A 14,868-nucleotide genomic window follows, 5' to 3' on the forward strand; every position below is an offset into this window, starting at 1 on the left:
ATTTTCTTACAAAATATAGGTAGTCGTCCTGATGTCGTTGAAATTAAGGTCGAATTTCGACCATTGGGCGATCTCTAGTTTATATTAAACTAGATGACGCCCGCAACTCCGTTGCGCCAAAATTCGTTTATCGCGCGGGAACCGTACATTTTTCCGAGATAAAAACTATCCTATGTCCTTTCTCGGGACTCAAAATATCTCCATGCCAAATTTCAGCAAAATCGGTTCAGCGGTTCGCGCGTAAAGAGGTAACAGACAGACAGACAGACAGACACACTTTCGCATTTATAATATTAGTATGGGTTTTGTATGGTACAAATGATAAAGGTTAGATTGGGCAAGGTGGAAAGCTCTACTTTTTCGTGTTATTTTATTTTGCGCTTCGTTGTACGTGGGCTATAAGTTTATAGAGCTAAAATGTACTTTGTTCTTCTGTAATAGTTCTGTTTTCTCTGAATTTCATCCATTTTCCATTTCGGTATACCCGAGAGGTTGGAAGGCTGATGATGATGATGTCGGGGACCCACTGCCCGCCTCCGTACGATGACGTAACCGATCCTTGTCCGGAGTCGGGTCGCGTCGTCGTTCATATCAATTATGCAATATATCACCGAGATAGGGTGACCATGATGCCAGGATTTGTGGGAACTTTTCGGGACAGTTATAAGGGCGGCCAATCGCAATCGAATGTCTATTAAGAGCCAGTTGAACTCTGTTCTTTTGCGACTGATAAAGTTGCGGCCACTCAACTTTATCAGTCGCAAAAGTCGGTCCTCTATAGAAGTCAATATTAATAGTTATTGCCAATATCATAAACTTGTCCTATATTCGTAAACCAAAGTCCTAGAATCTAGGACTTAAGCGAACGTTACCGACTTTTGACTAAACTGTGTACTGTGTTATATAAATCAGAAGAATATTGTCCCGTTTAAATCGCACATTATTGTTACTATTACTATATTAGGCGTTTATATCCTGGGCCCGCGTGTCGCGACTCGCGACTTATGTACATAATATTATATAGTATATACGCGGCGGAGACAGTAATGTATGGTTTCATATGTTGACCCCTTTACCGCAGGAATGTGTAGCGAAAGTGGATAATGGATATCCGATATATTGATCTGTTTGTATGTTTATATCAGTTAATTGTTAGATTACCTTATGTTCTAGAAGTGAATCGTGCCGATGCATGCCTCTCCCATTATAACAAGCTTTCAAAGGAAAGGCAAGGGGTTACTTTAATTCCATTCTTATCCGTTTCCCTTGCCAACTCGTGCTTTAAATTCGTTAACCATGCTTCGCCACTAGCTTGTGACGTAGCACGTCCCCAAGTAGCCAGAACCATTCCCTTGTCTTTGACGACTCCAGTCGTAGGTATACCTACGTTTGTTAATTGTTTTGAAAAAGTTGACACCTAATTATTGTTATGTTTACAGGTAAACAAACAGCCGTCGATTCGAGGAGTCAATGTAAGTTTATTTCGCTCTCACTCTATAATACCTATAAAATATTCGGTCGCAGAAACAGAAATTCGTACATGACACTTTTTTTTTTTGGGCTCCACCACACAAGTTTGAAACCCGCTGATCTATAGAAAATATATAATGAACTACAAAATTTCTTCTATAAGATGTGGACTTATAACAACTTGCTAGGTGTCACTAGTCATTGCTATAACATAACATGTTAAGTGGTGATAATGATGATGAACATCCCAACCTCGACTCAACTGTTCCATTGATAACGTTTTTTCCATTCATGTTTTGGGTGTGGGATATCTACGCGATATCGCAGGCAGAGGGGCCGCGTTCGAGGAAGCCGGGTTATCGCGGCCATGAGGAAGAGGATTTCATGCTTAGATGTATACAGGGTGCTGGTATATACGGTATAGAGCGGTGGTTCTAAACCTTCTAATCATGAGGGACCATCTTACCTAAATTAAGGGTGATTTGATAAAGAAAGCAAGCACAACTATAAATAATTATAAAATTAGTACTTACTCATTTTTCGTTTGACAAAAATCTAAAAGTTAGAGATTTTAATTTTATGTGATTTTTGTGCCTGCATACTCTTCACCAACTCACGTATTATTAGGATGGCTTCGCGGACCACATGGAATGGCTTCAGAGACCACCAGTGATCCGCGGACCACCGGTTAAGAACTACTGATATTGAGGCTAGATTTGTGAAATGGGCAATTTTTGTGAAAATTGCAAATCTTGTTTAAAGTGCAGGGTGCTGGTTTATAAGGCATTGTTTATAAAACGAGCATTTTTTGAGGAATGAGCCATTTCTGGAAAAACGAAAAATAATCTTTTTCAGCATGGTAACTACTGCAGGACCAGCTTATTATATACCCTGGATATAAACGAATGAGTTACAGCTCAGTCGACAGTCTTCTAGCTTTTTCTGAGGTCATGAACCATGGTTCTTTGGCATTTGCATTTTTAAATTAATTAAATAATTTATTTAATTGAACATGAATTTCCACAAAGAAGGGACAGTACATTCAATATCATATCTTTTAGGTTATTCAATATTTTACTTTTCTGCGATTCCCACATAATATCGGTTGCAATGGAATCATTCAAGTTGTCTACGAGTTGAGTGATGAAGGAAGATCTGCCGACTCAGCGAGGTGGTTTTTTCGTTTAGGCTGAGCTGTAATATTTAAATCAACGCACCTGTAAAACTTCGATAGCGCGATGTAGAACTGTGGTGGTGATACTCGTAGTGGGCCACAAGCTCTTCTGGCATTTTGTTAACACCCTGTATCATGTACGTCATAAATAAGACCGCGACACTGACCCAGCTGGTGAACCCTGTCACTTCTGGACTGATAACTCGTCGCCCGCTACAAATTGTTACTCCCAATTGATATTGTAATAACTATGTAATGATAAATCATCACTAACGGATCACACGCAGTCTTCCTCAAAACTAGATGACGCCCGCAACTCCGTTGCGCCAAAATTTGTTTATCGCGATGGTAACCGTACATTTTTCCGGGATTAAAAGTATCCTATGTCCTTTCCCTGGGCTCAAAGTATCTCCATATCAAATTTCAGCATAATTGGTTCAGCCGTTTGGGCGTGAATAGGTGACAGACAGACATACTTACAGACAGACACACTTTCGCATTTATAATATTATGTATTAGTATGGAAGTATGGATATACTATGGTCATTATACTCCGTTCTGCTACTACTAGTAGAACCAGGAATACTGTGTTTAGTGCTTATGGCGAGGATAAACCCCAATTTGTTATTCCGTGACTCCCGGTTTACCTAGTTCCAATATAATAACGAAGTGTTAAAAAATATGAGATATAAAGCACAATATTCAAAATACCTTAAACTATAAACATTTTAATAAAACGTAATACTTTGGCTGTAATTAATTTACAAACTCACCTCCGAAAAAACTCTATTTCATCGAAATATAAGTATTAACTAGGATAATTATACATTTTATTTGAATAAATTGTTAGTAAATCTATATTAAAATTTCTTTAACCGAACAATTTTGTTTCTTAAGAGGACACACCAGGGGCTAGAGAAATGAATAAAAAGTACGTGTAATATCTATAGCTGTCTCCCTTACCTCAAGCCTATACCGCAGAACGCGATAGAGACAACTGCAGAAAATCCAGAAAATCAACGATTCGTTGTCCCCTGATTCCTTCTCCAAAACTTAAAAGTACTTTTTTCACTAAGGATTAAAGAAAGGCTTGAGCTGTGTTCCTATGTTTTGCTTTTTTTTGTATAATCTAGCCAAATCTGTTTTCTGGGCGTTTAAACACAGCAGAAAATCTGGCCATTAATTTGGGTTTTGGAACGTTCATATCTTATTTAATAATTAAATTATGAAAAAAAAGAAAACATAGGGACATTGTATTAGTGACCGTAGATATTCAGGAAAAAAATTATAACTCTACTAGCATTATCCAGGGAGGTAACAGGGGACAACGTTTGTATGGAAAAAAGGGCGGTGTGGACTCCTCTTAATATTTATTTCCAAACATATTTAAAAAAAACATGAAAAATAGAGAAGATTCGCCCGAGTAGTTACAGTTTTATGCTAAGTTAAAATGAATCTTATTGCGATGCGTATACGCTTGGTCTTTGGTTGTGTGCAAGGTTATAGTTTTTGATTGAGATTAATCCCCGCCTTAAAGATAGAACATAAGTATCTCAAAGTGCGGGGATTCCCAGATATTTGTCTGCTTGTATGAAGGTTTGTATTGAATAAGTTCTAAATGTATCTGACTGCATTTGTTGGATGTATACATATTTTAGAACACTAGGAATAACAGAAAGAAGTAAGAAGGTAGGCAAGTTTTAATCGTGACATTAATCTACGGTAGATTTAGTTAAATTATCAAATGCTTCCATTCATTGCCATAGCACGTGCAAAGGATGGAATTTCCAGGGCAATTCAGCCCAACAATCTCGAACAAAATTGTCGCTCTGTGCTAGACTACAAGCCTAAGGTTCTGTTTTAATTGACATAGAATAAAAATCTACTGTTTTCATTGAAATTACAAAAAAGGCGTCCAGAATAGCAACTCCTTAGCTCTCTATACTTGGCCTATCCTAATCATATTTGTCCCTTCGAAGGGCCCTTCATCCTCAAACCCTTTACAAACATTCTGAAGAGCCTATGTTATCTAGTGACCGCGGGGTTGACTTATCTGCCCCGATAAGCGTGTATCAATACAAATCGTTTTCACGACATTTTACGACTTTGTCATGGCAACGGGACTAATAGATATCTTATCGACAGGCTAGAAATGATTTGGGCTCGTTTTGTTGATGTCTTTTTCATGTGTGTATTACAAATATTTTTAAATGTAAAGTCTTCGGTTAAAATAAGTCTTATTTTTGAAAGCTTTGCGTTAAAATTTGCATTAGACTTAAAGGGAATTCATATTGGGCCATGGTGCACAGCAGTAATTGCTACCATGATTACGAATCTGTCTATAGCATCGATCATGGCCAACCATAGACAATAGACATGTTCCTTTACAGTTTCCACGTTTCCAGTCGCTTGTATTATGGAGATAAAAGTTAAAAGACCGCATAATGTATTGCTTATAAAAATTCTATATGATACCTTTAAAATAATTGCCATACTGTTCATTACTTATTCCATAGTTATCGTAATTAACATAGATTAAAAGATTTGCAGAGAGACCAGGTGCACCCGCACCTTGATTAGGCGATGCCTATCAATTTTTTCCGAGTTATCTTGTAATTTGCAATACTATTGATATTTAAAGTTTGCCACCTGTATGCAAGAAGACCGATTTATAATTATTTTTGTCTTTAAGCGTGCAGATGGTTATGTCTTTTCGTTATGGTTTTGTTGGTTTATGTATTCATTTTGTTTAATTTATTATTTAAAGGAGCTTGATATTTAGGCTTTAGGCAAGGTGTTGGATTTAATTGGTTCTTGCTACGGTTCTTGTAAAATTTTTGACCTATTTTTAACCCCCGACAAAAAAGAGGGGTGTTATAAGTTTGACGTGTCTGTCTGTCGGTCTGTCTGTCGGTCTGTCTGTCTGTCTGTCTGTCTGTCTGTCTGTCTGTCTGTCTGTCTGTCTGTCTGTCTGTCTGTCTGTCTGTCTGTCTGTCTGTCTGTCTGTCTGTCTGTCTGTCTGTCTGTCTGTCTGTCTGTCTGTCTGTCTGTCTGTCTGTCTGTCTGTCTGTCTGTCTGTCTGTCTGTCTGTCTGTCTGTCTGTCTGTCTGTCTGTCTGTCTGTCTGTCTGTCTGTCTGTCTGTCTGTCTGTCTGTCTGTCTGTCTGTCTGTCTGTCTGTCTGTCTGTCTGTCTGTCTGTCTGTCTGTCTGTCTGTCTGTCTGTCTGTCTGTCTGTCTGTCTGTCTGTCTGTCTGTCTGTCTGTCTGTCTGTCTGTCTGTCTGTCTGTCTGTCTGTCTGTCTGTCTGTCTGTCTGTCTGTCTGTCTGTCTGTCTGTCTGTCTGTCTGTCTGTCTGTCTGTCTGTCTGTCTGTCTGTCTGTCTGTCTGTCTGTCTGTCTGTCTGTCTGTCTGTCTGTCTGTCTGTCTGTCTGTCTGTCTGTCTGTCTGTCTGTCTGTCTGTCTGTCTGTCTGTCTGTCTGTCTGTCTGTCTGTCTGTCTGTCTGTCTGTCTGTCTGTCTGTCTGTCTGTCTGTCTGTCTGTCTGTCTGTCTGTCTGTCTGTCTGTCTGTCTGTCTGTCTGTCTGTCTGTCTGTCTGTCTGTCTGTCTGTCTGTCTGTCTGTCTGTCTGTCTGTCTGTCTGTCTGTCTGTCTGTCTGTCTGTCTGTCTGTCTGTCTGTCTGTCTGTCTGTCTGTCTGTCTGTCTGTCTGTCTGTCTGTCTGTCTGTCTGTCTGTCTGTCTGTCTGTCTGTCTGTCTGTCTGTCTGTCTGTCTGTCTGTCTGTCTGTCTGTCTGTCTGTCTGTCTGTCTGTCTGTCTGTCTGTCTGTCTGTCTGTCTGTCTGTCTGTCTGTCTGTCTGTCTGTCTGTCTGTCTGTCTGTCTGTCTGTCTGTCTGTCTGTCTGTCTGTCTGTCTGTCTGTCTGTCTGTCTGTCTGTCTGTCTGTCTGTCTGTCTGTCTGTCTGTCTGTCTGTCTGTCTGTCTGTCTGTCTGTCTGTCTGTCTGTCTGTCTGTCTGTCTGTCTGTCTGTCTGTCTGTCTGTCTGTCTGTCTGTCTGTCTGTCTGTCTGTCTGTCTGTCTGTCTGTCTGTCTGTCTGTCTGTCTGTCTGTCTGTCTGTCTGTCTGTCTGTCTGTCTGTCTGTCTGTCTGTCTGTCTGTCTGTCTGTCTGTCTGTCTGTCTGTCTGTCTGTCTGTCTGTCTGTCTGTCTGTCTGTCTGTCTGTCTGTCTGTCTGTCTGTCTGTCTGTCTGTCTGTCTGTCTGTCTGTCTGTCTGTCTGTCTGTCTGTCTGTCTGTCTGTCTGTCTGTCTGTCTGTCTGTCTGTCTGTCTGTCTGAGGCATCGTAGCATCCAAACGGGTGGACCGATTTTGATCTAGTTTTTTTTGTTTGAAAGCTGACTTAGTTGAGAGTGTTCTTAGCTATAGTTAGTTCATCATCATCAGCTTGCTCCGTGCTGAAAAATCGCAGTTCATCTGGTTCGTGAAGGGCCGATTAGCAACCTGCAGTCGTTTGGTGGGCTTTATTGCATTCTAGGTCGTGACATTCATGAATATTTACACATTAATAGAAAGTTGACCTGGTGCTGCAGCATCACCTGGTAATCAATAGGATACCCAGCTCCTCACCAACTAAGAGCAATGGTTTCGTGTTTGGGCTCATTTTTATTGCGACAACTAGTAAGACGTAGATAACCAATAAATTTTTGCATGCTGCTGCTGCAGCATCACCTGGATTCTATAGGAGCTGAGCTCCATATGAACCCAAAGTGGAGGTTTCATGTTTGGACTCATATTGACGCGTGACGGCCTCATCCAAAAGGACATTCCTAGATGGTATTCATTGGGATATAATATGATCCTGTTGATAGGAATTATTTTGCACTATAACCAACACAAGTTTAAAAAGCATGAAATAAAATTAAATTAAGAAATTTAAAAAAAACCCCGCCAAACAACTTTAAAAAGTAATGAAATAATAATATTTAACTGACTTTAAGTTTAAATAATTCCTAAGTGTAAAGTTATATTTTAGTCCATAATTGTTGTCAAGGTGTGTCGGGGGACCGCTAATGTAGATGTTTGATTTCACAAAACATTATCCCACCAAAAACATTTTCATGTAAAAACGTTGCCAAGATGAGAACATAATATTATAGTTCGTGTCAAAAAGTAGTGAGATCTCATGTAGAGCCAAGTTTCTAACCTTACATACTCAGCCCTAAATCTAAAAACCTTAATTTTACACTAAATCGCGGCAAAATATTTGATAATAATATAATGTGTCAGCCGCACGAGGAGAATCTAAAAACTGATACTCATTAGTCAAAATCTTACGTACCGAAAGGGTGAAAACGTATTTTACTAAGACTTTGTTGTCTTTCGGTCTGTCTGTCTGTCTGTCCGTCTGTCTGTCTGTCTATCTGTCTCCAGGCTGTTACTCAAGAACGGTAATAGCTTGAGAGTTGAAATTTTCACAGATTATGTATATGTAATGCTGTAACAACAAATACTAAAAGCAAAATAAAATTAATATTTAAGGAATTATTAAAAATAAAAATCCCATACAAAAAACACAAATTTTTGCCTAATTTTGTTCTATAATGGTACGAATATAGGTTAAGTTGGGTTTGATAATTTTTTTGTTGTTTGAGTACTAATATTATGTTACATACCAAATTTCAGCTTCCTAAGACTTCAGGAAATACCCTAACAGTTTTGATAATCGGTGAGTGAGTGACCAAATTGTGGGTTTTTGGACACCTATAAAATCTAAAGTATAATAGCTACGATATTCAAACTTTGCGCATTTAATGACTATACCCATGTCATTATATCTTAAAAATTTAAACTATCTGGCATTATTCAAACCAAAGTTACGAGGGGTCAAAAATACGACGAAACGTTTCGAGAAAAGGTAGGTAGTGCCCTTGCGTACTTCGCTTGGCTCATCTTGGCGGGGGCACTCCCGTGCCCCCAGATAGTATCGAGACAATCAGTGACATGGCGATACAAAATGCAAAAGACACTGTTGGCGGTCCCCCGACACACTGTGACAACAATTATGGACTAAAATATCACTTTACACTTAGGAATTATTTAAACTTAAAGTCAGTAAAATATTATTATTTCATTACTTTTTAAATTTGTTTGGCGGGGTTTTTTTTTTTTAATTAGAAGCATAATTAATGATGCAGAAATTAGCATGTTCTCAATTATTATGTTCTCTTGTAGAAATAAACGCTTTGGTATGTTGACCAAGCTAAACATGCTGTATAGTGTATACTGTGTATAATAATATCATTTGAAATAATAAATTTTAAGTTATCATGCGTCTCAAGTCTAGACTTTTCATTACAAATTACATAAAGTCACAGGGGACCTTTAGTCATATAGTACGCACTACGCAGTATGAGTCATACATCCAGACCTATAAAGTATTAGGAAGTGACGTCATCGCTGCGCGGGACGGACTTCCCATTCATAACACGATGCAGATTCTGATTAAGAATATGATTAAGTTTCGTTCCCGGAATATTGCTAATCTGAGATCAATACGACCGAAATATTATGTGGTTGTACGAGTATTGAGTTGGCAAGCAATCAATCCATTTAAATTACATTTGCTTTAAGGGGGCGACTAACCCTAAAGTGTCGATTTTATAATTCATTTTTGTACTTGAAAATAAGCTCTGAATTGTTTCATTTTCTAAAATTAGATACTACATTATATTTCCGAGAATTCGATCTGAGCAAAAACACGATATCTTAAAATTTTCTCGATAGAAAAAAAACACAAAGATGCATCTAATTTTCACGAATTTTTCATTCACTGCCATAACCGTGCATTGAACTAAGTTAATATTTTAACACATTGTGTAAAATTCTATCGTCGAGAGATCGACCGAGCGGATTTTTAAAATGTTATATATTTATCGAGTTATTGAGAAAAAACTAATTTGGCGATGAATCCGCGTTGTTCTTTTTCACCTGGCATATGAAAGAGTGAGTGTGAAGAGTGAAGGACGATGTTTGATTTTTGGGGTTAGTCGCCCTCTTAACTAAAATATTTGAATGGAAACGACTATTAATATTCACGGGTTATAATTTTAGTTCACAGGGTAGGGAATTTACTAATAAGTAATAATATATTGTACATACTACATAGTAATTAATTCATTCCTACACAATATTATGTACTATGTCTTGCGCGGGACTTCGTGCATGCAAAGGTAGCCTGTTTTGTTACATATCTTTTATTTCCAAGATTCTATGTACCTTACCATCTGCAAGCTTTAACTACTAATGTGTAGTATGCGTACTCTTCGCAATGCGCACGCGCATACGCTAGGGCCTAGGCCTTAGGCCATCTGCGCGACCGGACGGACCGGCCAGCCAGACATGTGCATAGGACAGGGACTTCACACATGAACTTTAATTATAATAAAATAATAGCAAAACCAAAGCTAAATCATAGTTTTCTGATAACTGACTTTTCTTAACAAAATCGCCTATTTCCAAAAGTAATGAATAGGTCATCTTCAGCTTACCATGTTAGAGTTTCTTCACAACGTTCCCTTTATTTTACAAGCAATGATGTTTATTATTCTTAAGATTCTCAGTTCGTGTAGAAAAAGTTTCATTTAAACACGCTACCACCTGGCACCGAACCTGCGTCATCTCAAATGCGAATCAAAAATCCATCCACAGATCCATAATATGGAAATAACCCTATGAATTCAAACAAAACAAATCACTTAAGAACGTATTCTCCAAGTCACTGTCCTAAATAAACCTCAGACAGATGACGCTGCTATTGACACCGCTCATGTCATGATACGTATGTGACATATGAGCGATGACATATGATGTGATATATATGGGAGATATTGTCGAGGAATACTGGGTTAGTGGTATAAAATTTAGTTACCCTGGGATCGAATGTTTCCATCCATAGTAAATTATCTGGTAATAACTGGCTTTTAATAGTGGCTTGCCTTCCAAGGAACCAGTCCATATACTCCATACTAGATCTTTTGCGATTGGTCAAATCGATCGATCATAAATCGATTTAAATCGAAAAGGTACCAAATTTTTGAGTCTACGGTAAAATAAACGTTAACTTATGCTTAACCCTTCTTTTTCGCTTCGTAGTCGAGTTAACTGTTCTAATTTAAAGGCGTCTAGAAAATAGTCACAGGAAATGCCAATGTTTATATGAAGAACATTACATCAGTTCAGAGTTAATTCAGCTCTTATAAGACCTTTATTCCGACGACATAAGGTTGACTCTTGTACTGATTTCGAGGTAAATTAACACTGGACAGACTCCGAGTACCTAGCAGTTTATCTTTATAGCGCCAAGCGGCAGCCGATAGACGTAGGTCTTATCTTTATAGACCCTAACGCAGCAATAGTAGGCCAATACTACGAGTATGGGTGGCCCTTTAATATCTTGTGCCTTACTCCTTCAAAGGTTTGTAAGGAGACAAGAGTGGAAATGGCAAAATGGCTTACTATTATTTAATAATCGGCCAAGTGCGAGTCGTACTCGCGCACGAAGGTTTCCGTACCGTTATAGAGCAAAAATAGGCCAAAAATTGTGTTTTTTGTATGGGAGGCCCTTAAATTTTATTTTATTTAAATATTAATATAAATTGTTATAGTACACATATATTTAAGGTCTTTGTGAAATTTTTAAGTGCCTACCTGTTGCCATTATTGATATTGAGCAAAAAAGGCCAAAAAATGGGTGCCCCCCTCAAATATTAATATTATTTTGTTTTTAGTATTTCTTGTTAAAACGGCAACAGATATACACAATCTGTGAAAATCTGTGAAAAAAGTGTAGCTGTAGCGGTTCTTGAGATACAGTCTGATGAGAGTAATAGGGTAATAATTTTTACCCTTTGGGTACGGAACCCTAAAAACTAGCTGTCTCGGTAAACGTTTCTTTGCCATATAAAGTATTTCGCCCGTATTATTTTATTGAAGTGACTTAATAAGTATGTCACCATGGCAACGTCCATCGCTATCCTGTCGCACAAAGAATTGTCGCCGTCAGTCTCGAGTCGTAATATTTTATTATTCAACAAATGCACTTATCAATATAAAAAGTACCCAGTAGCCGATTCTCATACCCACTGAATATGCATATAAAATTTGGTTAAAATCAGTAAAGCCGTTTCGGAGGAGTACGGTGACTAACATTGTGACACGAGACTTTTATATATATACTAGCTGTCCCGGTGAACTTCGTGTCAGTTTAAAACCTTCCCTGGACTTCTACGAATATTTTGAGACTAAAATCAGCCCAATCCGTTCAGCCGTTCTCGAGTTTTAGCGCGACTAACACATTTGAAAATCCATTTTTATATATAAGATACTAGATGTCCCGCGCGGCTTCGCCCGCGTAAATTAGGAATTTCACAGAAACCGTACTATTTTCAAATAAAAATAGCTATAAATACTCCTTTCACGTGGTCTACTCTATATCTGTGCCAAATATTGCCATAAAAATTGCTCCAGTAGTTCGTGAGATAAACCCTTTCTAATATTTCCCCTGTTTTTCCCACATTTTCCTGAGTTTCTTCGGTCGTATCAGTCTTAGCGTGATAATATAATATAGCCTATAGCCTTACTCGATAAATGAGATATCTAACACTGAAATAAGTTTTTAAATCGAACCTGTAGTTTCTGAGATTAACGCATTCAAGCAAACATACTCTTCAGGTTTATAATATTAAGTATAGATTTTTTTTAATTATCGCTTGACATACTCGAGTCTCGATCTAAAAGACTATGAAATGGTATAATATGGTGATGATGATGATGATGATGATGAATGTAATTTGCATAGTAGCATATCGTCGTTGCTTTCCTTGCCTTTAAGCCCTCCGGAACTCCCACTGCAGGCCGTGACGTCCTCTCTGGAACGAGGATGAGCAACTTGGCGAAGACCTTCGTAACCAGCTGTCACGATGGATCTCCCGCTAGGGCAGTAGCTGCCGCCTAGGAGACCGTACGGCACCTCCTGGTAACCCTCACCACTACATTGTGAAGAGTAGCTGCCGCCCAGCTAATGTCCGCCTTATTACTACGAAATTACTAACGGAATCTGCCTATATTGAACCACCGTACAGAGCTAAGCTCCGATAGACTGGATTCTGGCGGCTATACTCTGGAGAGTATAGCTGCTGTGGTCCCTACATTTAAGCGTCGGACTCATTTTGACCTTCGACCCTCTGATAACAAGTGCTCCGGGTGGGGGTGCTTTTCTTCAGGTCCATGGAAGAGTAGCAAGTGCTCCGGGTGGGGGTGCTTTTCTTCAGGTCCATGGAAGAGTAGGGCTTCAGTATGTACTTATGTAATATATCAATATATGTTTTTTATTTTAAATGATTATTACGAGTATGATCTCTGTCAGATAAAGTAAAAAATCTATGAAAAATTGGGATCATCATCATCATCATATCAGCCTAAATTGGGATATCAATTAAAAATTAAGAATAGATAATATTGTTAAATGATTTTGGTAATTAACACGTCATATTTTTGCTAAGTTACTGTGGAACAAAATATAAAACATTTGATTTCTCTAATAAAAAAATGCAACCTTTTACTAAATTGTTTGATTTCAAAACCGCGTATCTTTAATATTAAGCCTATTTATTTTGTAACTACTTAACACAAAAACGCGTAAGTGTTTTTGACTTGACTTTACACAAAACCTAAGCCAATTGCGAACAAATTTACGTTACTAACCACTAAAGGAAAGTACAAAGAACTAGCTGTTAAGTTCAGTCGATAATACGAGTCAAAATAGCTGAGATATTCAGTTTTTTCTTCCTCCTGTAAAATCATCAAAAAGCAGATACGCGGTATTTATCAACTGCTCATACGCGGTATCGCACGCGCAGCGACGATATGCTTTCTGTTCTTAAAACAACGCCGAAACTCCCAAACTAGTATCTATAAAGAATCAGGAGTTCTCTCAGCACCTTCCGAACCACGGTATACCAGGTATACCTCGGTGCAAAATCTTACTTGTTTGTAGCATATGCTCAGAATACTTCTCACGAAACCGAAGTCACCACATGTTTCCCCATAAATTCCCTCGATTACTTTTGTGAATATAATACCAAATTGGAATGATACCCTACATACCAAAAGAAAAATTTTGAAAATCGGTTAACAAACGGCGGAGTAGTCGTTAAACATAAGAAAACGAACATAACACTTCCTCCATTTTGAAAGTCGGTTAAAATTGTAGTCTATGTGTTATTCTGATGTATAAGCTATATTATTGTAAAGTTTCATTAAAATCCGTTAGTAGTTTTTGCGTGAAAGAGTAACAAACAACCTTTTCAAAATTCATGCTATCTCGTTAATAACCATCCAATGTTTTAGTCATAATACAGCTACGCACAAACCGCGATTGTACCCAAAAGTGCTCTTGAGGTGTCCTCGAAGGAGGCACTTGAGCGGGATCCTCGATTGAGGTCACGGTCGAGGTCGAGTGTCCCGGGACTCGGGAGTCCTCGGCAAGGTCGCGCTACCTGTTACTACCCGAATACCGACCACTTTGGATGACATATCATGTAATTCGAGTAATAATCTGAACCACATAAGAATTATGTTAACCGCTAATCATCTAGCACAAATAGTGCGGTAACCGTACATTTCGAAAGATAAAACACTATGTCCCTGCGCGAATTTTGAATTAATAAATAAAAATAAAATACGTGAGGCACTCGGGGACTGCCGCGGTAAAGCTATTGCATAGCAGTTTTAATCCACTTATACAATTGTAATTCGCATACTATACGGCTGCAACGCTGTGCCGTTTGGAGTGGGGGGTGTTAGGTTTACTTGATGAGTGATGACACAATAGGACATTTCACTACAATGTAATTTGGGGCTATCAATGCTAACACAAACTTTATACTTATGTATTTGTCTTTGTAAAAAATTATTGAATCGATTTTGATAAAGGCAAATATAACCGTAGGGAGGCTGATAGGTATCTGCTTAGTGCTTCCTCATACTCATACGTTCAACACGACGATGCTCAGTGGTATTTCCTTTTTTTGACAAGATTTGCTCTCTGATTGCATCCCAGGTTTGCCAAATATTATCATAGCAGTGCGTCACTCGCAACTGATCTGCCGCATAAAATTTTTGTAACCCTTTGACTTGTAAGACGATGCCTATTACCAGCAGCTGGGCAGGCGGCG

At 38.4% G+C, this 14,868-nt stretch overlaps 1 protein-coding gene across 1 annotated transcript in view; it reads left to right on the forward strand.

Annotated features, from left to right (window-relative positions):
- Positions 1–14,868, forward strand: part of LOC121739379 (mitochondrial cardiolipin hydrolase-like) — a 167,211-nt gene that overhangs the window by 133,223 nt on the left and 19,120 nt on the right. The window contains exon 6 of the mRNA XM_042131817.1: positions 1,440–1,472. The gene's annotated coding sequence lies outside the window, so the exon portion shown is untranslated. The remainder of the gene's footprint in view (positions 1–1,439; positions 1,473–14,868) is intronic.

This window comes from Aricia agestis, chromosome Z (genome assembly GCF_905147365.1).
Source record: "Aricia agestis chromosome Z, ilAriAges1.1, whole genome shotgun sequence".
NCBI lineage: Eukaryota > Metazoa > Arthropoda > Insecta > Lepidoptera > Lycaenidae > Aricia > Aricia agestis.